This window comes from Procambarus clarkii, chromosome 14, assembly GCF_040958095.1.
Source record: "Procambarus clarkii isolate CNS0578487 chromosome 14, FALCON_Pclarkii_2.0, whole genome shotgun sequence".
Lineage (NCBI taxonomy): Eukaryota > Metazoa > Arthropoda > Malacostraca > Decapoda > Cambaridae > Procambarus > Procambarus clarkii.
This window is the reverse complement of record NC_091163.1, coordinates 4,890,578-4,916,550: the sequence shown is the minus strand read 5'-3', so window position 1 is coordinate 4,916,550 and position 25,973 is coordinate 4,890,578. Positions and strand designations below refer to the sequence as shown.

Sequence of the window (25,973 nt, the reverse complement as noted above, 5' to 3'; positions counted from 1 at the left end):
CATCAATGGCTAATTTAGTTTTGTTTGATGGGTAATTGATAATGGTGGCTACAACTCTGTTTTATTTTCGTTTATTTTGTAAGCATTAATGTAGTGTAAAATACAATTAGCGTAGAATTTATGCCATAAAGTAATGCACAACTATATCTTATGAGCTTCTGGTTGCTGGCTGACTGCTTCCAATCAGTGGATTGGAGGATTCACACATCTCCCCCAATCCAGTTCAGCGATCTGTTCCATGATTGGTCTTGATGTAACGAGGTACAATGATGGCTTCGTGTAAGTGATTTACACGGTCAACAAATTATGAATTGCTGGCAAATTTGTGAGAAGGAGAGAGAGAGAGAGAGAGAGAGAGAGAGAGAGAGAGAGAGAGAGAGAGAGAGAGAGAGAGAGAGAGAGAGAGAGAGAGAGAGAGAGAGAGAGAGAGAGAATGCTTTAGGCTCGTATTAGTACGACAAGCTCTAGTCAGTACCGTTATTGACCACAGGTGTCATATAGAGGGGTGGGTCAACTGCTGGACCCACCACACACACACACACACACACGTGTCACGTATGTAGCACAGGTGTGGGGTCACAAACACACCTGACCCCATACAAACATGTGTTCCATACGTGGACAGATAAGTCTTCCGTCTTAAGCAGTTCTGAGCCGTTTGCCGTCTCGTCTCTAATCCTCTCTTCATGGATTACCGAGTTGTAAAGTCTTAGACCAGTCTAGCAACGCGGAGGCCTGGTCGACGACCGGGCCGCGGGGTCGCTGAGCCCCGAAATCACCTCAAGGTATGGCACGTGTGACGTCATGACCTATAGCTGATATAGTGTTGAACATCCATCAATCGGTTTGTTAGAATGACTAATCTGACAGGAATAATACATAATCCGCTATAGTCATGATATCACACATATCCAAAATACACAGTAGAAAGATATCCTACACTCTCCACTCAAGGAGGATCACACGAGACACAGTGGAGGAGTATCCTACACCATCCTGATCCAGTCAGGACCCAACCCATCCTCCTGTCTTGACAATACATGTAAACTATATATTACTGAATTTCTGTGCATTTTTTTTAGGGGCTATTCATGCCCGTGCCGCCTCTGGGGTGGCTTAATCTTTATTAATCAATCTGTACTGTTTTAGCAGGCGGATGGGTTGTGTGAATCCCTAGTGCAATCCTATCTCTAGGGATTGCAATTATAATCCCTAGATTGTGACTGAGGGTGGTGGGCCACAATCTATTGTGACCCCTCAGTCTCTCCAACATAAGGGGGGGGGGGGGAAATTGCCTGTAAATAACCATAACACTAAAACTGGAGAAACGTAACAAGCGGGAGAGGAATAAGACGCCCAAGACCCCTTGTTGTCTCCGAGCTGCTCGGGCTCTAAGAGGATGAGGTCTCAGCAGCGACTTAAACCTATGAGATCTGGGGGGTGGTGTTGGGGGCGGGTCACCACAAGCACTTATCACCTACAAGCCAGCTAGCTAGCAGCCCCGGACGCTCTCTCAGGAACCAGCCTGTGTTCGAGCCGAACTACTCTACCAGGAGATCGCTAAGGAAGGTGTACTGATAAGAAGATGGACTGATGAGTTGGGTGTTGATTAGCAACTCTGATTCACTGCAGGAGTATTACAAGCGCCGACAGCCAGCGGCGTGTTGTCAGCTAAAGCAACTGTATTATCAGTGTAGAAATCTCTCTCATGACCTGTAAGCGATTACCAGGAACCCTGAAAACAACTGCTACAAGGCGCAGTTATTAGTAAGAGTGACACACTTGCTACCAGGTACATTGGGAAGGTTTAACAGCGAACTAAAGGCAGCTACACTAGAGTAAGGAAAGGTATCCGTGTGAGAGAGAGAGATATTGACCACCCGAGGCCAGCTTAGGGGTCAATACACTACACACACACACACACGGGTTACCAGTCTGTTTATACAAGCCAAAAGTCTGGTCACTGTTGCCAAGTCTCCTCATCCAAGGTGTGTGTGTGTATTCCACAGGAATTATTCATTCATATACCAGGATGGGCGATCACGTGCCTAACAGCTCTTTACGTTTGAAGGTACAGGCATGTCCTTTGATCATACAGTGTTCACTTTAGGGGGGGTAGGAATAGCCTAACCCTGGAAACACAAACCGAAACTGTCTCTATTTTCCGCTTGTTACAACTTGTAATAAAGTTGTTACATCTTGGCTTAATGTGTTTATGACGTATTAGAACGTTGTTACAACTTGATATATTGGTTGTTATAACTGGTTAGGTGGTGTTAAAACTTGTTCGAACGTTGTACCAACGTCGTAGTTTCGGTGTGCGTTTGGCGGGAAGCTACTCTATCCCTTTGAGATGTATTTCTTTTCTTGTCTCCATAAACATACTTGAACTTGTTCACTTTGTTCATTTATTTATCAAATACTGCACTCTATTGAACTTCAATATTTCAACAAAATACTTCAATTGGCGACAACCTGACGTAGATAATGTACATAGAGTTTTGTATATTTTTCAAATATTTGTCGAAAATCCATTAAAAAAAGACTGGGAGTCTTTCGCTTCTGCGAGATTCATCATTTTCTCGAAATACTATCCAGGGATTGAGGGAGAGGAGCCGCTTTGGGATAGGATCCAGGTTAGGTAGAGGGGGGGTGGGGGGACCGTCACCCTGTGGGAGGCCTAGTGTCCAGGAGGCCTAGAACACGTACTGCTCTCTTGGGCTCGTCCGTTGGGGCTCAAAGGCCGAGTCCCCCTGAAGCCCGTGCTGGTACGGCAGCCTTACCACGTGCACATAAGCCCCTGAGGTGGCCAGATCTTCTTCCCCTGTTGGTACGTGATTAGGAAGAGGACCTTCTCTTGCTGGTGCAGGATTAGGGAGAGGACCTTCCCTTGCTGGTGCAGGATTAGGGAGAGGACCTTCCCTTGCTGGTGCAGGATTAGGAAGAGGACCTTCCCTTGCTGGTGCAGGATTAGGAAGAGGACCTTCCCCTGCTGGTGCGGGATTAGGAAGAGAACCGTCCCTTGCTGGTGCAGGATTAGGGAGAGGACCTTCCCTTGCTGGTGCAGGATTAGGAAGAGAACCTTCCCTTGCTGGTGCAGGATTAGGAAGAGAACCTTCCCTTGCTGGTGCAGGATTAGGACGAGAACCTTCCCCTGCTGGTGCAGGATTAGGAAGAGAACCTTCCCCTGCTGGTGCAGGATTAGGAAGAGAACCTTCCCCTGCTGGTGCAGGATTAGGAAGAGAACCTTCCCTTGCTGGTGCAGGATTAGGAAGAGAACCTTCCCTTGCTGGTGCAGGATTAGGAAGAGAACCTTCCCCTGCTGGTGCAGGATTAGGAAGAGAACCTTCCCTTGCTGGTGCAGGATTAGGAAGAGAACCTTCCCTTGCTGGTGCAGGATTAGGAAGAGAACCTTCCCTTGCTGGTGCAGGATTAGGAAGAGGGTTGGGATGGGATCGACGCCAAGGGAGGTGAGACAAACTTGGTAGAGGAAGAGAAGCGTGCTGGAGACTGTGAACAACCACACTGTGGCGGAGGGGTGACGGTGCAGCCACACTGTGGCGGAGGGGTGACGGTGCAGCCACACTGTGGCGGAGGGGTGACGGTGCAGCCACACTGTGGCGGAGGGGTGACGGTGCAGCCACACTGTGGCGGAGGGGTGACGGTGCAGCCACACTGTGGCGGAGGGGTGACGGTGCAGCCACACTGTGGCGGAGGGGTGACGGTGCAGCCACACTGTGGCGGAGGGGTGACGGTGCAGCCACACTGTGGCGGAGGGGTGACGGTGCAGCCACACTGTGGTGGAGGGCTGACGGTGCAGCCACACTGTGGTGGAGGGCTGACGGTGCAGCCACACTGTGGTGGAGGGGTGACGGTGCAGCCACACTGTGGTGGAGGGGTGACGGTGCAGCCACACTGTGGTGGAGGGGTGACGGTGCAGCCACAAGCGAAGTAGTGGAGTGTGAAGATAGGAGTGGATCACCAGACACCCAGCGAGGGACCTTGCGGCCAGTGGAGAGAGGTAATTGGTCTCTCTTAATGGCCCACCTTGGTGTGCCCTCAGCCACTAAGGCAGCAGGCACAGTTGACACAGCTGGAGGCACAGTTGGCACAGCTGGAGGCACCGTTGGCACAGCTGGAGGCACCGTTGGCACAGTTGGAACTACTCGTGTGAAATCTGGAACTGAATGAACAGTTCCAGTAGATTGAACTTCGGAAATTCGTGGCCCCGCAGAACCGGCGGGGAGAAACAGTAGCGGCGCTGACGAGTCCTTGGTCAAAGACGCGGGAAAGCCAGACAAAGACTTTCCCAACTTCGACAAAGACTGAAATCCCGACACTCCATCGTCGTGACTTTCCAGCGGCAAGGTCTGAATGTTTGGTATTTCCTTCAGCCTGACGAGGAACATGTTGGACGTAGTCGATATCCCCGCGGCTCCTTGATCTGCCAGGAGCAGGAGCGCACAGCCACGCATGGAACGGGTGACTGCATTTGTGCCCGGGAGCTGGTGTTGTGGGCGGCGCCGGGAGAGTATCTGGGAAATTCACCCGCGCCTCCGGGTCTTCAATCTTTGTCTCCGGGGCACGAAAAGAGGCTCGGGCTTCGGGGTCTTCCTCTGGAGGAGGTGTCGTCGTGGTCGTGGTGGTTTTAGGCGGCGTCGAGGGCTTACTAGGCTGGCGCCGCCTGGGCTTCTGGCAGAGGAAGCTGTGGAATGGGTGACTGCATATGTCAGGCAGCGCTGGCATGTGTACGGGTTGTGGGGCTGCGTCGGGGGCAGCCAGGGGCTCTTGTCGGGTGTCTTGGGCATTCTGGGGCTTCCGCAGCAGGTCTGGGGCATTCTGGGGCTCCTGCGGCAGGTCTGGGGCATTCTGGGGCTCCTGCGGCAGGTCTGGGGCATTCTGGGGCTCCTGCGGCAGGTCTGGGGCATTCTGGGGCTTCTGCGGCAGGTCTGGGGCATTCTGGGAGTCAGCACTAACGAAGCTTCCAGCAGGTGGTGCCGTGGTAGGCGAGGAGGGAGGTGGTAGAGTGGTCGTCAACGAATTATCGGGGAAGAAAATGGATTCCGGAGGCCGGAATGAAGCTTCGGAATCCAGCAGTGTCCCTCCTGCAGGAGGTGGGCGGCGTGTAGGTTGTAGGAGGGGGCCGGCGTGTTGTAGGAGGAGGGGGTCGGCGTGTGGTTGTAGGAGGGGGGCGGCGTGTTGTTGCTAGGAGGGGGGCCGGCGTGTTGCAGGAGGGGGGCGTGCTGGGAGTCGCGGGGACTGACACAGCCAGGAGTGGAAGGCGTGTGTGCAGGGATCTGCACCCTGCCACAAGGGTTGTGGTGTGCTGGGCGGGGCACGGGGCGGTGCACGGGGCGGGGCAGGGGCAGGGAGCACCACCCCTGCTGGGTCCGTGGCCGGCTCCGTGTCCAGCAGACCTCCGGCAGGGGAGGGGGCTTTCCTCGGGGGTGGCAGAGGCGGCGGCTTAGAGGGCTTGTGACACCGCCACGAGTGCAGGGGGTGTGAGCACTTGTCGTGGGTGGTGTTGGCGGGGGGCGGCGTGGGCGTGGGGCGGGGTTGTGAGGTCTCCGGCAGGAGTTGTGACCCACGCTGGATGTTGCTGGCTTCCGGGAACACATTTGACCCTGCGGGTGCATTGGGTTGTTGTGGGCGGTGGTGGGCGGGGTGTGGGTGGTGGTGGGCGGGGTGTGGGCGGTGGTGGGCGGGGTGTGGGCGGTGGTGGGCGGGGTGTGGGCGGTGGTGGGCGGGGTGTGGGCGGTGGTGGGCGGGGGGGTCCGCGGCTGGGGTGCTGGTCTGCACATCCACGAATGGAACGGATGTGAACACTTGTTGATTGTTGTGGTTGTTGTTGGTTCAGGGAGAGGCTCTGGCTCCTGGTCCACGCCTCTGTTGACAAAGGCGGAGGGGAAGGCGGCGGTGCCACTCCTGGGCGGTGGTGGTGGTGGTGTGGTGGCAGTGTGGGGCTGCTGGCACCGCCAGAAGTGCAGAGGATGGAAGCACTTGTTGCTGTGTGGGGTGGAGGACTGGCGGACAGTGGGTGGAGGAGCGGTGGAGGGCCTTAGGGTGGTGAGTGGAGGCCGGGTGGGTGCAGGGAAGCTGGAGCTGGAGTCGGGGTTCGAGTCTCCACCTGCAGGCGACGCCTCAGAGAACAACACATTGCCCTGGCGAGGTGTGGGTGTTGTGGTAGTGGGTGGAGGCGGCGGGTGGGTGCTGGGTGGAGGAAGCCGAGGGGGGGTGGGCTTAGGTGGAGTTGTGGGTGGAGGGGATGGGCGGGAAGGAGCTGGGAAAGGTACAGAATCGACGATTCCTCCACTTGAGGGCTCAGCGTCCAGGGCTGAGTCGTGGCGTGGAGGGTGGATGGGGGGGCGGGGGGTCGAGGAGGGGGTGGAGGAGGGGCTGAAGACAGTAGTACGCAGGCGCCCAGACCCAACAGGACTACACAGCCACGAGTGGAAGGGATGGGAGCATTTGTCGTAATGCGCCTTTGTCTTGTGTGTTGAGGCGGCGTGGGCGCCCTTGTGCCTGAGGAGGGAGCCAAGGGCGGCCTCCTGACCCCCCAAGATGGCCGCCATCACCACCACCACCTGCAAGAGACAAGCCACATCAAAAACTGCAAAATGCCTATTGGCCCACACGAGTTAGTAATTATCAAAAGAAGGCATTAAGCCGCCTTACGAGACAGCTCCAATGTACAGTATATCCATCCAAACTCATTCATAAATGTCTAACCTACGCTTGAAACAGACCATTTGGTCACCATTTGGTCCGGGAGACATCTCCCGTCACGCAGGGTGCAGTTGCACCTCCACAGATCTCCAGTATCAGCTCTTGATACTGGTAATGGCTCAAAAGGGCCACCACTTACGGGCTATTCATGCCCGTGCCACCTCTTGGGTGGCTTAATATTTATCAATCTATCAATCTGACGCTTTTTCCTGATAATTTCATTCCATTCCGTTCTTGAGATTTGTGGACAAAATGGACTCAGAGAAGGTGTGGGAGTTGACTATTTCCTGACCACCTTGTGCGAGCAACGTCGCCTTCTCCAATATGTCAGATATGGCACTACAGAATTGATTGATTGATGAAGATTAAGCCACCCAAAAGGTGGCACGGGCATGAATAGCCCGTAAGTGGTGGCCCTTTTGAGCCATTACTAGTATCTAGAGCTGATACTGGAGATCTGTGGAGGTGCAACTGCACCCTGCGTGACGGGAGATGTCTCCCGTACACTACAGAAAGTTATCCAAGAAATAAGTAGTGACCCAAGCAGCGGCAGACGGCACGCCCGTCCAGGGAGGCCTCACAGTGAGTGGCTCGTCTCAAGGACTATCCCAAGGTCACGAATTCTTTTAGCGGTGAGAATGCCTTATGTGGAACTTGAGCAAAGAGAGCCTTTAGGAGCTCCTCATCATATGAGTCATCAACTGGAGTAATTAAAAACGAGTATAGCAGTCTTTTAAGGATGGAGAGTTTCTTAGAAACATTACTTGCTAATTACACTTGGGACTTAATTACTCCAAATTGGCGTCATACCAGAGCTACTCAGAACAGGGGAGCCTTAATCGTCTTAACCGAACGTTAATGGTTTACTGGAGGAAACGAACCTCACTTTATTTGTGTAAAGGAGGAAATGTATATGTTTATCTCTCAGAATGTTCGGTAATACGTTTATTGCTTGTGATGTGTGTCTATGTATGTATTAACACGATGTACTGAACGGGGTGAGAATAGCTTGAGCTACCTCATCCCTTTGTGTGTATTTTACCTCAATAAACTTATTTCAATTTCAACCTCACTTATCACAGTCAAATGAGCAATAACCTAAACAAATCCACAGGGCCGTGACGAGGATTCGAACCTGCGTCCGAGAGCATTCCAGACGCTGCCTTAATCGACTGAGCTACGACATGGTCAAAAGGAGTTGACCATGTCGTAGCTCAGTCGATTAAGGCAGCGTCTGGGATGCTCTCGGATGCAGGTTCGAATCCTCGTCACGGCCCTTGTGGATTTGTTCATTTGATGCATCACGCAATTGTGATTTCTGTGTGTGACCAATAACCTGTTAACAAGGGAATCACTGGTATCACTGGTATCACGTACCAGTATCACGGCTGGTATCACGGCTGGTATCACAGCTGGTATCACAGCTGGTATCACGGCTGGTATCACAGCTGGTATCACAGCTGGTATCAAAGGGAAAACGTGCAACCCAATCTGACCCTCAGGTACCACACGAGCGCCTGTAATGTATTACAGGTACAGTGTTCTTACAATGTACCTGTAAACATTGTTTTGTATTTTGCTAGAAATTACCTTCTTAAAATTATATGTTAGATTAAGGATCTGCCCCGAAACGCTGTGCGTGCTAGTGGCTTTACAAGAATGTATAACTTCAAGTCTCTGTACTCTGATGAACCCAATGTACCTTCTTGTATGTAAATAAATAATAAATCCCAGTGACAAATAATAAATCCCAGTGACAAATAATAAATCCCAGTGACAAATAATAAATCCCAGTGACAAATAATAAATCCCAGTGACAAATAATAAATCCCAGTGACAAATAATAAATCCCAGTGACAAATAATAAATCCCAGTGACAAATAATAAATCCCAGTGACAAATAATAAATCCCAGTGACAAATAATAAATCCCAGTGACAAATTCTATTGAATTTGCCACTCGTATTGAAGTATAGAAGAGTCGGGTATAAGCCTGGAGCGGGTGAGGGTAGTGATGAATGTGACTGTGTCAGGTATATGGTAAGTGTGTGTACTGGTGTGTGTGTGTGTGTGTGTGTGTGTGTGTGTGGGGCGGGGGGGGGGGAGCCTGGAGGCTGTCTGGCACCACTCTAGAGGAGCTCTGGTGCGCCACAACGAAGGGCGAGGCCCCTAGAAAGGCTGGCGGCACGCTGTACTTTCTCCCAGACAACAGTCTTAAGGCGCCAGTGGTGGTGGTGGTGGGGGCCATTTAGTGAACCTTTCTAAAGAAAGCGCCAATCATAACCAGTTGGCCCCTCCCCCCCCCCTCCTTACCAGCTGCCCAAACTGACACCGCGCCAGCCCCCTCCCCCCCCCCTTCCCCCAGGTATCATCATCCATTACCCTATTCCCTTCCTCCTCCCCCTTTACATTACCCCTCTTCCCCTACCTCTTCTCCCCCAGTGTTGCTAGGCAAACTTTCCCTGGCACACTGACTTGTGACACACAGGTGATATTCGCGGTTCGAATCCCTTGCGGGAATATTGCCCGACTCACTCGTATTCCCTGGAACACGACCCGCCAATCGGTTAACAACCACCTATGCCATTACTGCTGGGTGAACAGAGGCGGAGCATTTAGGACTACCATCCAATGACTGGCTTTTAGGGCTCGAACCCCTAAATCAAATCGTTGGAGAGAGGCGTGGAGGGTGTGCCTCCACTACGCCACTAGGTTATAGGGCCCCGACTCTCCACCCGCGGGGAGCTGGGGCACCGCCGCCTGCCTGACGCCCGCCACGATTATTTGCATGTGGCTGATCCAGAGGTTAACACATTGTTCATTCACCTGTCGCCTCGGAGGACATTAGTGAAAGTTCCATAGCTACCGGACGATATTCTTGTCAACGCTCGTCTTGCTGTAGAGGAGCGTGAGGTTGGTGTAGAGGAGCGTGAGGTTGGTGTAGAGGAGCGTGAGGTTGGTGTAGAGGCTTGTGAGGTTGGTGTAGAGGAGCGTGAGGTTGGTGTAGAGGAGCGTGAGGTTGGTGTAGAGGCTTGTGAGGTTGGTGTAGAGGAGCGTGAGGTTGGTGTAGAGGAGCGTGAGGTTGGTGTAGAGGAGCGTGAGGTTGGTGTAGAGGAGCGTGAGGTTGGTGTAGAGGAGCGTGAGGTTGGTGTAGAGGAGCGTGAGGTTGGTGTAGAGGAGCGTGAGGTTGGAGTAGAGGAGCGTGAGGTTGGTGTAGAGGAGCGTGAGGTTGGTGTAGAGGAGCGTGAGGGTTGGTGTAGAGGAGCGTGAGGGTTGGTGTAGAGGAGCGTGAGGGTTGGTGTAGAGGCTTGTGAGGTTGGTGTAGAGGAGCGTGAGGGTTGGTGTAGAGGAGCGTGAGGTTGGTGTAGAGGCTTGTGAGGTTGGTGTAGAGGCTTGTGAGGTTGGTGTAATATAAGGGTTGAAGGGACCAGTGTAGGACATGCAAGGTACATGATGACCAAGGAACACAATACCCAAGGGTAACTGGAGCATTCAGGTTCCCCCATTGGAAATGAACCACCCGGTAAGATTATATAATATACAGTATAGTGAATATAACAAATCCACAAGGTCCGTGACGAGGATTCGAACCTGCGTCCGGGAACATCCCAGACACTGCCTTAATCGACTGAGCTACAGCTCAGTTTAACCCTGTCGTAGCTCAGTCGATTAAGGCAGTGTCTGGGAATGCTCCCGGACGCAGGTTCGAATCCTCGTCACGGCCCTTGTTGATTTGTTCATTTCATGCATCACGTTAGTGTAATCGCAGAGCGGTAATCCAGGCACTCTTGCAGTGTTCTAAGATGTGGTTTAACACGGTTTTGCCATCAAGATGTAAAGTTAACATCTCTGTTAACTTAATCTTCACTCATTTTCTTTTCCCGCGCGAAGGGTCAGAATTGATTTGAAAGCTTCAAGTCAAAGGTCTCGTTTTCTCCCGTCATCTTTAATATTCAACAAACAGGTATATTATTGACCTCCTACATTAAGGTCAATAGTAATTTTAGGCATTCAAAATTCATCACAAATCATTTATTTTGAGAAATTCTTCCTCGGCCGAAATTGATTGCGTACGTTCCGGAGGCCGTGGTCACGGTAGTGTTCCTTCGCTAGCGAGAACGTTCGCTAGCGAGAACGTTCGCTAGCGAGAACGTTCGCTAGCGAGGACGTTCGCTAGCGAGAACGTTCGCTAGCGAGGACCTTCGCTAGCGAGAACATTCGCTACCGAGAACCCTCGTTAGCGAGAACGTTCGCTAGCGAGGACGTTCGCTAGCGAGAACGTTCGCTAGCGAGAACGTTCGCTAGCGAGGACCTTCGCTAGCGAGAACATTCGCTAGCGAGAACCCTCGTTAGCGAGAACGTTAACTAGCGAGAACTATCGCACGGACCGCCTGTCCATGGGTCCTTGAAAAAGACCGTCTACACCTTAGACCTGCGTTTCATTCACCTGGGTTCTAGGAGACTCGAACCCTGGACCCCTCAGACGCGTGAGCCCGAAGCTCTATCGACCGAGCAATTGAACAGTCTCATAATCCCCCTTTAAATGCATGGATTGAACAAATAAGGGAGTGAATTGTTCACGACATCTGTGATTCCGGGATTGGGATTTGCAGCAGTTGTGTGGCGTCCACAGCTCAATAAGCATACTGGAAAAGGTGCTACGAATTGGCCATAGACTCGATCACAAGGGAGACGGGACGGAGGGGAAAGGAATGGTGCCCAACCACTTCTGGACGGTCGGGGATTGAACCCCGAAAAAAATTAAGATTTTTTTGTGGGGGGGGGGGGGGGTAGATGAGTTGTGGGAGGTTGGACACTCTTGTCATTCTTGTGACAGGTTGACTGTCTTAAATAAGACGGCGGAGGCGGTCAAATCCCTGGCAAGTGTGAAGGTATGACAAAGAGTACTGGGAAGACGGGGACACCACTGAGTCTGGCTGGCTCTCATCCTGTAACTACACTTACTACGCTGTAACTACGCTAATCCCAACACATGCACACACCTTATACACACACACACACACATCACACACACACACACACACACACACACACACACACACACACACACACACACACACACACACACACACACACACACACAAGTGTGTGTTATTAGGAAGTGATGTGGTGGAGGCTGACTCCATACACAGTTTCAAGTGTAGATATGATAGAGCCCAGTAGGCTCAGGAATCTGTACACCTGTTGATTGACGGTTGAGAGGCGGGACCAAAGAGCCAGAGCTCAACCCCCGCAATCACAACTAGGTGAGTACACACACACACACACACACACACACACACACACACACACACACACACTCACACACACACACACACACACACACACACACACACACACACACACACACACACACACACACACACACACTCACACACACACACACACACACACACACACTTGAAGGTTGACCGTGACCTTGAAGGTGAAGCTGGAGGAGGCAGAAGTCACACTGCAGCAAGCTCCTGGAAATATCGAATTACCTAAGTATTGGGAACAGGTTGAGGGCTATAGTGGTGTCCCAGGTTACATAAAGGTTCAGGGAAGAGTAAAAGCAAATAAAATACAATAAACAAGTAAAACTGAGTGAAAATAGTCGAGTGGAAAAGTTTGTTTTGGTCTAGAACAAAATCAAAGATGGCCGCCGCCACCACCCCCACTGAGAAGGTAGACACACCATCAGATGATGGTTTCAAAGGATTCTCAACACAAGATATAAGGAAAGGAGGTGTTCTTGGCAGGTTAGAGAAAATTGACGACATGCAAATGAAGTATGAAGAAAAAGTGCTTAAATTAGAAGAGGACAATGGAGCTCTTTGGAGTGAGCTTTGCACTCTAAAAGGGAGTATGCTTCAACAAGGTAAGATTATTACTGCATTAACAGACAAGGTAACAAATCAGGAGGAGCAAATCAAGGAACTAGTGAAAGAAAAGGAGGCATGGAAAGTGAAGTGTGGTGACTTTGAAGAAATAAACAAGAAGATAGACTCATATGGTGAACAACTCCAAGCAAGCCTAAGGGCTAACATAGAGTTAGGTAAGGATCTCCAACTGGAAACTTCACTGACAACTCACATAGAGGAGGTGAATAAAGAACTAGAAAAGTATAAAGAAGAAATAAAAGCGACATATGCTGAAGTTGTAAAAGAGAAAGAGACTATCAAAGAAGTGTGTTCGGAAGTCAAAACCAGAAATGACCAACAAGAAGCAGAAATTAGGCAAGCAATTAGGAAAGAACTGGTTACCAACAGTAAACTGGTACAAAACACTGCAGATAGAACTAAGTCCATAATCATTTTTGGATGTTTAGAGAAGGAAATTTCATCTAGGGTGGACCGAGCGGCAGAAGAGATGAAAATCATAGAGAAAATAGTAGGTTTAGGAGAAGGCTCAAAGGAAAATGTCAGTGATTTTAGAAGAATAGGAAAATATGAGAAAGAAAAGAACCGCCCCTTAAGGGTGACCTTTAATGGAGTGAAAAACATGATGGAAGTGCTAAGAAATGCCAGGAAACTGCAGAGTGATGAGGTTGGCAAATCTTGGTCAATAAGACAAGACCTCTCCAAGGAAGACAGAGAAAAGCTGAAAATGAACTTAATTGAGGCAAAACGGCTAAATGGGGATAGAAATGAAGAAGACAGAAATTCTTTTTTTTACAAAGTGACAGGGACTGGAAAGCTTGTGAAATGGTACATAAAAACAAAGCAACAAGATCAGTAGTGGAAGGGGGGAGTAAAGAGCAAAGGAAAAGGGAACATGTTCCTGAAAATTGTATATACCAACATAGATGGAGTGAGGTCAAAAACTTTGGAGTTGCAAGATATAATCCAGCTTAGGGTCCCAGATATTGTTGCATTATCAGAAACGAAACTTGAAGGAAATATAATAAATGAAGTCATATTCCCAAGAGGCTACTCAGTTTGGAGACGTGACAGGAAAACTAGGAAGGGAGGAGGAGTGGCTGTACTGGTGAAAAAACACCTGAAGGTAAAAGAGTTAATATTTGAAAACCCTCGAGATATTGACATAATGGCATTGCAGGTCTGGAATCAGGATGATAACCTGATAATTGTAAATGCCTACAGCCCACCAGCAAGCAACACGTGGACAAAGGAAGAACTGGATGACAAACGAGAGGGCCTCATAATGGTCATGAGAGATATTATTGTACAAGCAGATAAAGATAAATCACGACTGTTGATACTGGGGGACTTCAACTTTAGAGCAATAGACTGGGAGGCCTATGAAGCAAGAACGGAGGACTTTTGGACATGCAGATTTGTGAACCTCATTCTGGAGACATTCTTGTATCAACACATAAAGCAAGCCACAACAATGAGGGAAGGAGATATACCGTCAGTACTGGATCTAGTATTCACCAGGAAAGAAGAAGAGATTTTTGACATCCAGTACCTTCCTCCCTTGGGAAAGAGTGATCACGTCCTGTTAGACATTAAATATGCTTTAAGATATCATCTAGAAGAAAATGGGGACATTGAAACAGTTGATAAACTCGATTTAAAGAGAGGCAACTATGGGGAACTTCGAAATTTTTTTAATGAGTGTAATTGGACAGAATTGTTGCTAGGCAGGGAAGTAAATGAAATGTATGCCAAATTTTTAAAACTATACGAGGAAGGCACACAAACATTCATACCAAAACAGAGATGCAGGACCAGAAAACAGGATTGGTTCGACAGAAATTGTGAGAGGGCAAGAGACCAAAAGACACAAAAATGGAATCAGTATAGGAAGAGGCCAAACCCCCAAACATACCAGCGATACAAAGATGCGAGAAACAATTATACAGCAGTAAGGAGAGAGGCAGAAAGAAATTTTGAAAAAGGGATAGCAGATAAATGTAAAACAGAACCGGGCCTATTCTACAAATTCATAAACAACAAATTGCAGGTAAAGGATAATATCCAGAGGTTGAAAATGGGAAACAGATTCACGGAAAATGAAAAGGAAATGTGTGAAACATTAAATGAAAAGTTCCAAAGTGTGTTTGTACAAAATGAAATATTCAGAGAACCAGACACAATAAGAATTCCAGAGAACAACATAGAGCGGATAGAGGTGTCTAGAGATGAAGTAGAAAATATGCTAAAGGAGCTCGGGAGGAACAAAGCAGCTGGCCCAGATGGCGTTTCACCATGGGTTCTGAGAGAATGTGCATCTGAGCTCAGCATTCCACTTCACCTGATCTTTCAGGCATCCCTGTGTACAGGAATCGTAGCAGACGTGTGGAAACAGGCTAACATAGTTCCAATCTACAAAAGTGGCAGCAGGGAAGACCCCCTCAATTATAGACCTGTATCATTGACAAGTGTAATAGTGAAAGTATTGGAAAAGCTAATCAAAACTAAATGGGTAGAACACCTGGAGAGAAATGATATAATATCAGACAGACAGTATGGTTTTCGATCAGGAAGATCCTGTGTATCGAATTTACTCAGTTTCTATGATCGGGCCACAGAGATATTACAGGAAAGAGATGGCTGGGTTGACTGCATCTATCTGGACCTAAAAAAGGCTTTCGACAGAGTTCCACATAAGAGGTTGTTCTGGAAACTGGAAAATATTGGAGGGGTGACAGGTAAGCTTCTATCATGGATGAAAAATTTTCTGACTGATAGAAAAATGAGGGCAGTAATCAGAGGCAATGTATCGGAATGGAGAAATGTCACAAGTGGAGTACCACAGGGTTCAGTTCTTGCACCAGTGATGTTTATTGTGTACATAAATGATCTACCAGTTGGTATACAGAATTATATGAACATGTTTGCTGATGATGCTAAGATAATAGGAAGGATAAGAAATTTAGATGACTGTCATGCCCTTCAAGAAGACCTGGACAAAATAAGTATATGGAGCACCACTTGGCAAATGGAATTTAATGTTAATAAATGTCATGTTATGGAATGTGGAATAGGAGAACATAGACCCCACACAACCTATATATTATGTGAGAAATCTTTAAAGAATTCTGATAAAGAAAGAGATCTAGGAGTGGTTCTAGATAGAAAACTATCACCTGAGGACCACATAAAGAATATTGTGCAAGGAGCCTATGCTATGCTTTCTAACTTCAGAATTGCATTTAAATACATGGATGGCGATATACTAAAGAAATTGTTCATGACTTTTGTTAGGCCAAAGCTAGAATATGCAGCTGTTGTGTGGTGCCCATATCTTAAGAAGCACATCAACAAACTGGAAAAGGTGCAAAGACATGCTACTAAGTGGCTCCCAGAACTGAAGGGCAAGAGCTACGAGGAGAGGTTAGAAGCATTAAATATGCCAAAACTAGAAGACAGAAGAAAAAGAGGTGATATGATCACTACATACAAAATAGTTACAGGAATTGATAAAATCGACAGGGAAGACTTCCTGAGACCTGGAATTTCAAGAACAAGAGGTCATAGATTTAAACTAGCTAAACACAGATGCCGAAGAAATATAAGAAAATTCACCTTCGCAAATAGAGTGGTAGACGGTTGGAACAAGTTAAGTGAGAAGGTGGTGGAGGCCAAGACCGTCAGTAGTTTCAAAGCATTATATGACAAAGAGTGCTGGGAAGACGGGACACCACGAGCGTAGCTCTCATCCTGTAACTACACTTAGGTAATTACACTTAGGTAATTACACACACACACACACACACCCACACACACACACCCACACACACACACACACACACACACACACACACACACACACACACACACACACACACACACACACACACACACCCACACACACACACACACACACACACACACACACACACACACACACACACACACACATTCCAACAGGTGCTGACAGGCTGAAATTAAAGCAGTGATGCAACATATTATAACAAAGCAATTCTTGGGGAGCAGGGGATGGAGGGAGGGAGGTGAGAGAGTGACGGGATTGTGGGAGGTGGGGGCCCCGAGGGGGGCAGGTGGGCATCAGGTGGGCTCCCTTGCCCCTGGTGGGTGGGTGGGGGGAACCCACCTTGGCATGGCGCCCACCTTAGGTCCGGTAGAAAGCGTGAACCTCACGTCCGACACGCTGCCTCCGACAATATCCTCCCTTAACCCACTGAATATATAATATCAAGCTTGAATGTGTTGTTGTAAACTTACAGGAATTTAGAAGTTTTATTCTCGATTTTATTAAATACGTAGAATACATTGGAGATATATATTTTTTTTAGTAATGCGGTGAACGTAAGTCGGAGTCGTGGCCAGGGTTTGGGACACGACTGGTAGGCAGGCGGCCTTGCCCAGGGCCACTATGACGTCATCAAAACACAAGGCACCTCGGAGAACTGGTTGGCACCGTAGGTGACCCAGCTTCCTCCTTTGGCACCGCTGCTGCTCGAACTTGCTCCGTTGGCATAGTGACTGGTGTACTGGCTGGCCCGTTGACTTGGTGCCACCGGTGCTGGCACCAGTGGTGTCAACGGACACCAGGGTTGTGCTGTCTTGACTCTTGTGACTGTGGCTTGGTGCTGCCGCCCCTGGCACTCCCTTTGGAGGGAGAGTGAGGGAGAGAGAGAGAGAGAGAGAGAGAGAGAGAGAGAGAGAGAGAGAGAGAGAGAGAGAGAGAGAGAGAGAGAGAGAGAGAGAGAAGAGAAGAGAGAGAGAGAGAGAGAGAGAGAGAGAGAGAGAGAGAGAGAGAGAGAGGGAGAAGGAAAGGGGCGGTCCTCTCACACACTATACACACGTATAATGCCCCTATACGTAGATATAATATACACTACAATCATATCACACTTTGTACAGTATCTTATAATATATTTACTATATCCTCCTCCTCCTCCTTGCATTCCTCTTCCTATATTTAGTCAGCTATCTCTCCTTCCCTGGCTCACCAAGAGTCATCGTAATGATATAAACAACGTATTAGCCCCCTCCCCCAGGATGCATTTTGGTTGATAATGGTGCACAGAAGAGGGCAGTTGTCGCCCCTAATGACCCCCAGCTGACTTCTGCCCCCTCCCCCCCCTCGTGCAGTATGCAAGAGGTCACTAAGCTTCCTTTGTTGTGAGAGAGCAACGTGTGATGTCACTCTCGCCGCGTTTGGAAGTGTGGCAACGTTGTCAGTGTTGTTTATGTCAACACTGATGACGTCAGGGGTTGTTTTTGTCAACACTGATGACGTCAGGGGTTGTTTTTGTCAACACTGATGACGTCAGTGTTGTTTATGTCAACACTGATGACGTCAGTGTTTCGTCATGAGAACTCACTATGAGGACAGTAAGAGGATGAATCTGTCTAAACAGAGAGAGAGAGAGAGAGAGAGAGAGAGAGAGAGAGAGAGAGAGAGTGGAATGGAACTATCAGGAGAAAGCGCTTAGCCAATACGACTATACAGCCCTTAGAAGGGGTCAGGATATAAGGATTTGAGATGGGACGGGGGGAAGGAATGGTGCTCAACCACTTGTGGACGGTCGGGGATTGAACGCCGACCTGCTTGAAGCGAGACCGTCACTCTACCGTCCAGCCCAAGTGGTTGGAGAGAGAGAGAGAGAGAGAGAGAGAGAGAGAGAGAGAGAGAGAGAGAGAGAGAGAGAGAGAGAGAGAGAGAGAGAGAGAGAGAGAGGTTAAAGAGAGGGGGGGTGTTAACAAGACCTTTAAACGGCAAAGGAAGGAAAAGTGAGAACGCGCGTTTATTTACTATTTGTATCTGCAGAATCGAGCTATTAGCTCTTGGACCCCGCCTTTTTAACCTATTTATTTTTCCTCTATTAACTCTACTACATATATTTCTCTTACAACCCCCCTCCACCCCAGGAAGCAAGCCGTAGCAGCTGTCTTAACTCCCAGGTACCTATTTACTGCCAGGTGAATAGGAACATCAGGATGAAAGAAACTCTGCCCAATTGTTTCTGCCTCGGCCGGGAATCGAATCCGCGCCATTAGGACTACGACCCCCGAACGCTGCCCACTCAAGCCCCTAGACCCGTGTGTGTGTGTGTGTGTGTGTGTGTGTGTGTGTGTGTGTGTGTGTGTGTGTGTGTGTGTGTGTGTGTGTGTGTGTGTGTGTGTGGACCAACAACAGGTTCTGGCAGAGGGGGTGGGGGAGGGGTGTACAGGTGCTCAGGGGACGCTCAGCCAGTAATGGGCTTTCACCTGCTGGCCCCCGGCTCGATCCCCAACAACCACCACCAATCCTTGCTTTATCACACGGACTCACTCTCTCTCTCTCTCTCTCTCTCTCTCTCTCTCTCTCTCTCTCTCTCTCTCTCTCTCTCTCTCTCTCTCTCTCTCTCTGTCTCTGTCTCTGTCTCTGTCTCTCTCTGTCTCTGTCTCTGTCTCTGTCTCTGTCTCTTTCTCTCTCTCTCTCTCTCTCTCTCTCTCTCTCTCTCTCTCTCTCTCTCTCTCTCTCTCTCTCTCTCTCTCTCTCTCTCTCTCTCTCTCTCTCTCTCTCTCACTTACGAGAGAAGTGGAATCCTAGAGTAAAATTAACTACTGGTCAGGACATGAATACAAGTAGTTTTGCACGTTATAACTGCCAATTCAGAGACGGTAGTTACCTTTTCAAGAGGTTCACACCACGAATAATGAACATAAACGTATGAAAAAAGGGAAGGGGGGGGTGAAGAAAGGGGGGGGATATACATCAATAAACCAGTTGAATAAAGATATACAATTATGAATGAGATAAATAACTGGGCTAGAAATGATCACGTGGGTTTAATAAAGGTGATATAAATGAGAAAAGAAGCTTTATAAAGTTTAAATAAATAATTGAAGGTTTAATAATGGGAGTGTAAATAAATGAATTTAATAAAGAGGGTGTAAGTAAATAAGGGGTTTAATTAATGAGATAATAATTGGGGAAGCATTAAGGATTCTGCATGACCCCCCCCCACAAGCCGCCCATGTTTGGCACGTACCCGACAACAGTTACTGTGAACAATTGGGCGAGGCTGGCGACCCCAAGATCTTCTGGCCACCAACCTCTTAACACACATATATATATATATATATATATATATATATATATATATATATATATATATATATAATTGTGTGTGTGAATGTGAATGCCAGATAATGGCAGGTGTTCGTGAGTTGCCATTCTCTAATCATAAACAGATCACTATTTGTGGACGCGTTGACATCTCTCTAAAATTAGCACTGTTCTGAGAATCCCTGGAGAGAGAGAGCGCGTGCACGCCCACACACACACACACACACACACACACACACACACACACACACACACACACACACACACACACACACACACACACACACACACACACACACACACACACACACACAATATTCTGGCGGTGTGTTTACAAACACGCCCCCCCCCCCACACCCGGGTCATCGCCTGCCTTACGCCCTCATCCCCGCCATGTTGGGGGGTCTGGGGACCAAGAGACCGAGCCTGGTCTCTAGTAACAGGTAAGGACCGGAAAGGGACAAGCGATGGCGGTAGCGGCAGACCGCGGGGACCAAATTGCTACCTAATATGGCCATTCTTGCACCGTAAACCGCTACACCTGCGACTTTTGGTCCAGAGAAAAAACTTGCTGACTTGCCGCATTCTTTGGTGTGTGTGTGTGCGTGTGTGTGTGTGTGTGTGTGTGTGTGTGTGTGTGTGTGTGTGTGTGTGTGTGTGTGTGTATGTGTGTGTATGTGTGTGTGTGTGTGTGTGTGTGTGTGTGTGTGTGAGAGAGAGAGAGAGAGAGAGAGAGAGAGAGAGAGAGAGAGAGAGAGAGAGAGAGAGAGAGAGAGAGAGAGAGAGAGAGAGAGAGAGATTTTATACTTTATTGTGGCCTACTTATATATACATATATATATGTGTGTGTGTGTGTGTGTGTGTGTGTGTGTGTGTGTGTGTGTGTGTGTGTGTGTGTGTGTGTGTGTGTGCGTAAATCACGAAAATGAACACGTGATGAACAATGCGACAGTGTCAGACCACAGCAGGAACGATTAAGACAGGAATTTCCTTAAGTACTTTCGTATTTAATAATACATCTTCAGAAGGATGGCTTTGCAATTCAGTGGTGTGGATATGTAGGCAGGAATGAGGTGAGGTGAGAGAGAATGTCTTTAATGAGATAAGAGGATATTAATATGGTATTATTGAGATAAATGTGTAGAACAATGATCTTATTCCAATCGTTTTTTTTTTAACTGATCAATCAAAAATGGATCTAAATTATACAAACTACTGCTACACACACACACACACACACACACACACACACACACACACACACACACACACACACACACACACACACACACACACACACACACACACACACACAACCAAATGTAATGTAATGAAGATAGGTGTAGGGAGCAGGAGGCCAGATACAAGGTATCATCTGGGAGAGGAAATTCTTCAGGAGTCAGAGAAGGAAAAAGACTTGGGGGTTGATATCACGCCAGACCTGTCTCCTGCAGCACATATCAAGCGGATAACATCAGCGGCATATGCCAGGCTGGCCAACATACGAACGGCATTCAGAAACTTGTGTAAAGAATCATTCAGAACTTTGTATACCACATATGTCAGGCCAATCCTGGAGTATGCAGCCCCAGCATGGAGTCCATATCTAGTCAAGGATAAGACTAAACTGGAAAAGGTTCAAAGGTTTGCCACCAGACTAGTACCCGAGCTGAGAGGTATGAGCTACGAGGAGAGACTACGGGAATTAAACCTCACTTCGCTGGAAGACAGAAGAGTTAGGGGGGACATGATCACCACATTCAAGATTCTGAAGGAGATTGATAGGGTAGATAAAGACAGTCTATTTAACACAAGGGGAAGACGCACAAGGGGACACAGGTGGAAACTGAGTGCCCAAATGAGCCACAGAGATATTAGAAAGAACTTTTTTAGTGTCAGAGTGGTTGACAAATGGAATGCATTAGGGGGTGATGTGGTGGAGGCTGACTCCATACACAGTTTCAAGTGTAGATATGACAGAGCCCGATAGGCTCAGGAATCTGTACACCTGTTGATTGACGGTTGAGAGGCGGGACCAAAGAGCCAGAGCTCAACCCCCGCAAACACAACTAGGTGAGTACAACTAGGTGAGTACACACACACACACACACACACACACTAGTCTTTCCTCATAGCTTATGCCCTGCAACTCGGGAACAAGTCTTCTTGCATATCTCTGAACGTTTTCTAGTTTCTTCTTGTCCTTTTGCAGGTAAGGGTTCCATGCCGGCGATGCATATTCCAGATTGGGTCTCACCTTCGCTGTATATAGGATCCGGAAAGTTTTCTCCAGCGTTCTATATAGAACGAAGACGAGACCTTCATTTGAATATCAAGAAGAAACTAGAAAAAGTCCAGAGATTGTGCATCAATACTTGTTCTTGAATGACGGGCTTAAATTATGAGAAAAACTGAGGGAACTCGATCTTACCACCCTAGAGGAGAGATAGAGGGGATATGATAACAACATATAAGATTCGAAGGAAAATGATTGAAGGTAGACAATGCAACAGTGTTGGAAGCTAGGGACAGCAGAACGAGGGGTCATAGATGAAAACTGGAGACGCAAATGAGTCACAGGGACGTCAGAAAGAACTTTTACAGTGTCAGAGCTGTCAGTAAGGGGCGAGGCTGATGTCGTTGAAGCTAATTAAACTCGAAGTTGCAAATGTAAATATGAAAAAAGTGTGATAAATGAATCATTGCATTAATCTAAGGTGGGGCTAGGAGCTTAGCTCGACCCTGGAAGCACATCTAGAGGAGTACATCTAGTAAAGTACATCTAGGGAAGTACATTTAGGAGACCACATCTAGGGAAGCACACACACACACACACACACACACACACACACACACACACACACACACACACACACACACACACACACACACACACACACACAGGGGGCCTCGTAGACTGGTGGATAGCGCGCAGGACTCGTAATTCTGTGGCGCGGGTTCGATTCCCGCACCAGGCAGAAACAAATGGACAAAGTTTCTTTCACCCCTGAAAGCCCCTGTTACCTAGCAGTAAATAGGTACCTGTGAGTTAGTCAGCTGTCACGGGCTGCTTCCTGGTGTGTGTGTGTGTGGTGTGGAAAAAAAAGTAGTTAGTAAACAGTTGATTGACAGTTGAGAGGCGGGCCGAAAGAGCAAAGCTCAACCCCCGCAAACACAACTAGGTGAATACAACTAGGTGAATACAACTAGGTGAACACACACACACACACACACACACACACACACACACACACACACAGACACACACACACACACACACACACACACACACACACACACACACACACACACACACACACACACACACACACACACACAGACACACACACACACACACACACACACACACAGACACACAGACACACACACACACACACACACACACACACACACACACACACACACACACACACACACACACACACACACACACACACACACACACACACACACACACACACACACACACACACACACACACACACACACACACACACACACGAGCCTGGAGGGCGGGTACTCAAGTCATGCCCACAGAGGCTGGTGCTGGGCCTCGGGTACGTGGGCATGGTGACTTGACCACGAAATGAGGAGTGACGCCACCGGTGCTTGCCCTCTGGCTCTGTGCTGCACTGGTCGCTATACCCGTCATTCCCAGCCACACCTCTCCCCGCAGAGCCACACCTCTCCCCGCAGAGCCACACCTCTCCCCGCAGAGCCACACCTCTCCCCGCAGAGCCACACCTCTCCCCGCAGAGCCACACCTCTCCCCGCAGAGCCACACCTCTCCCCGCAGAGCCACACCTCTCCCCGCAGAGCCACACCTCTCCCCGCAGAGCCACACCTCTCCCCGCAGAGCCACACCTCTCCCCACAGAGCCATACCCCTCTCAACCCAACCACACTCTTCCGGCCTAGCCACACCCGCTTCTCTACACAGTCTAACCCCCTTCCCAACCCAGCCACTCCTCTCTCCCCCTAGGACACTCCTCGCACCGCTCAGGATGCAGACAATGTGGTGCCGGCGCCGGCGAGGCTTGCTGGCGACGGGGCGGCAGACGACACTACCCGGAATGTTGAGTCTTGGCGGGAAACCGTCCACCCGTGGTGCTGGCGCCGTCCACCCGTGGTGCTGGCGCCGTCCCCGTGCATACTCCAGGATCGGTCTGACATACGTGGTATATAAGGACCTAAATGATTCCTTGACACAAGTCGCTAAAGACAGTTCTTATGTTGACCAACCTGGCATATGCCGCTGCTGTTATCCTTTTGGTTGTGGGCTTCAGGGGGGGGGGGGGGGGGGAAAGGTGTGGCGCGATATCAACCCTCGGGTCTTTCTCACTCCCAGATTCTTGAAGGATTTCATCTCTGAAATGGCACCTTGTCACCAGAGTGCGTGTCTCAGAAGCTGCAAGTGGACTTAACGCCAAGCCCAACACCAACAGTACACGACCTGATGATATAGACCCGTCCCCCATTGCTCGTGAAGCTGTACATCCACGTACAGCTTCACCAGCGTAGGTAGACCTCGATATACACTGAGAGTTTACTTTAGTCCCGTGGACTGTTGACCAGACCACTACACTAGAAGGTGAAGGAACGACGACGTTTCGGTCCGTCCTGGACCATTCTCAAGTCGATTGTATCGAGAATGGTCCAGGACGGACCGAAACGTCGTCGTCCCTTCACCTTCTAGTGTGTGGTCTGGTCAACATACTTCAGCCACGTTATTGTGACTCCTCGCCTGCTCCTGGAGTGTGTTCTGGGCTACAATTTATTTGGTGGTTGGTGAGTGTAGACACTTGCGGTGGCCTTAATAACCCCGCACAGGTACAACTGGGTGTTGCACACCACCGCACAATAACCAGGGGGCCAGATTAACGAAGCAGTTACGCAAGTACTTACGAACGTGTACATCTTTCCTCAATCTTTGACGGCTTTGGTTACATTTATTAAACAGTTTACAAGCATCAAAACTTCCCAATCAACTGTTGTTATTGTTATAAACAGCCTCCTGGTGCTTCGGAGCTCATTAACTGTTTAATAATTGTAAACAAAGCCGCCAAAGATTGAGAAAAGATGTACAGGTTCGCAAATGCTTGAGTAACTGCTTCGTGAATCTGGTCACCGGAGTGCAGCTCTCGCCTGAACATCACCTCACAAAAGACGTTTGCTGTAAATCTTACCTCAAGACTGAGGCAACTGACCTGTCAACAACATGGCTGATTAAGGACCTCGAGCTCACTCACAAGAAAGAGAGAATACCTTCAGTAACAAGCGTCATACAGGACCCCACGAGAGCAGCTCCCGACTCCAGTTTGAGCAACCAGCGGGTAGCCGCCTTGCATGGCCGGCAAGCATTATTGTCAAGTGCAAAACCCGAATATTTCCTGCTGCTGTCCCTCCACCAGCTGAGGACAGGCGTGTCACTGGGCCACCAGCTGAGGACAGGCGTGTCACTGGGCCACCAGCTGAGAACAGGCGTGTCACTGGGCCACCAGCTGAGGACAGGCGTGTCACTGGGCCACCAGCTGAGGACAGGCGTGTCACTGGGCCACCAGCTGAGGACAGGCGTGTCACTGGGCCACCAGCTGAGGACAGGCGTGTCACTGGGCCACCAGCTGAGGACAGATGGGTCATAGACCTACCAGCTGAACACACGTGTGCCTGTCTGACGATCTAATCAACCCCTGAAGTACCAAACCAATCACGGCTGTAGACAAGAGCCTTACCATTCCTAGTCTCCTCCACGGCTGCTGGAGACTTCAACAGGCTCGTAGAAAGTGATCTGGCTCAGATTCCTTCTTACCCGACAAGACCAACGAGCAGGAGAGAGAGAGAGAGAGAGAGAGAGAGAGAGAGAGAGAGAGAGAGAGAGAGAGAGAGAGAGGATACAGTGATACAGAATCATTTGGGCCTTGTCAACCCATCTTTATTTTATTATTATTTTTATTATTATTATTATTATTATTATTATTATTATTATTATTATTATTATTATTATTATTTATATATACAAGAATTCTTACATTCTTGTACAGCCACTAGCACACAGCGTCTCGGGCAGGTCCTTAATCCCATGTTCCCCGGAATACGACCTGCCAAATCGCTTAACAACCAGGTACCCATTTTACTGTTGGGTAAACAGAGGCTACAGTTAAGGATTGTCGCCCAATAAATCCTCCCTCGGCCTGGATACGAACCCAGGTTAAAGCGCTTGCGAAACGCCAGGCGA

The 25,973-nt window shown here is 48.8% G+C and overlaps 1 pseudogene; it reads right to left on the bottom strand.

Moving 5' to 3' along the window:
- Positions 1-343: 343 nt before the first annotated feature.
- Positions 344-10,217, bottom strand: LOC123747624 (proteoglycan 4-like; annotated as a pseudogene).
- Between the last annotated feature and the right edge of the window lie 15,756 nt (positions 10,218-25,973).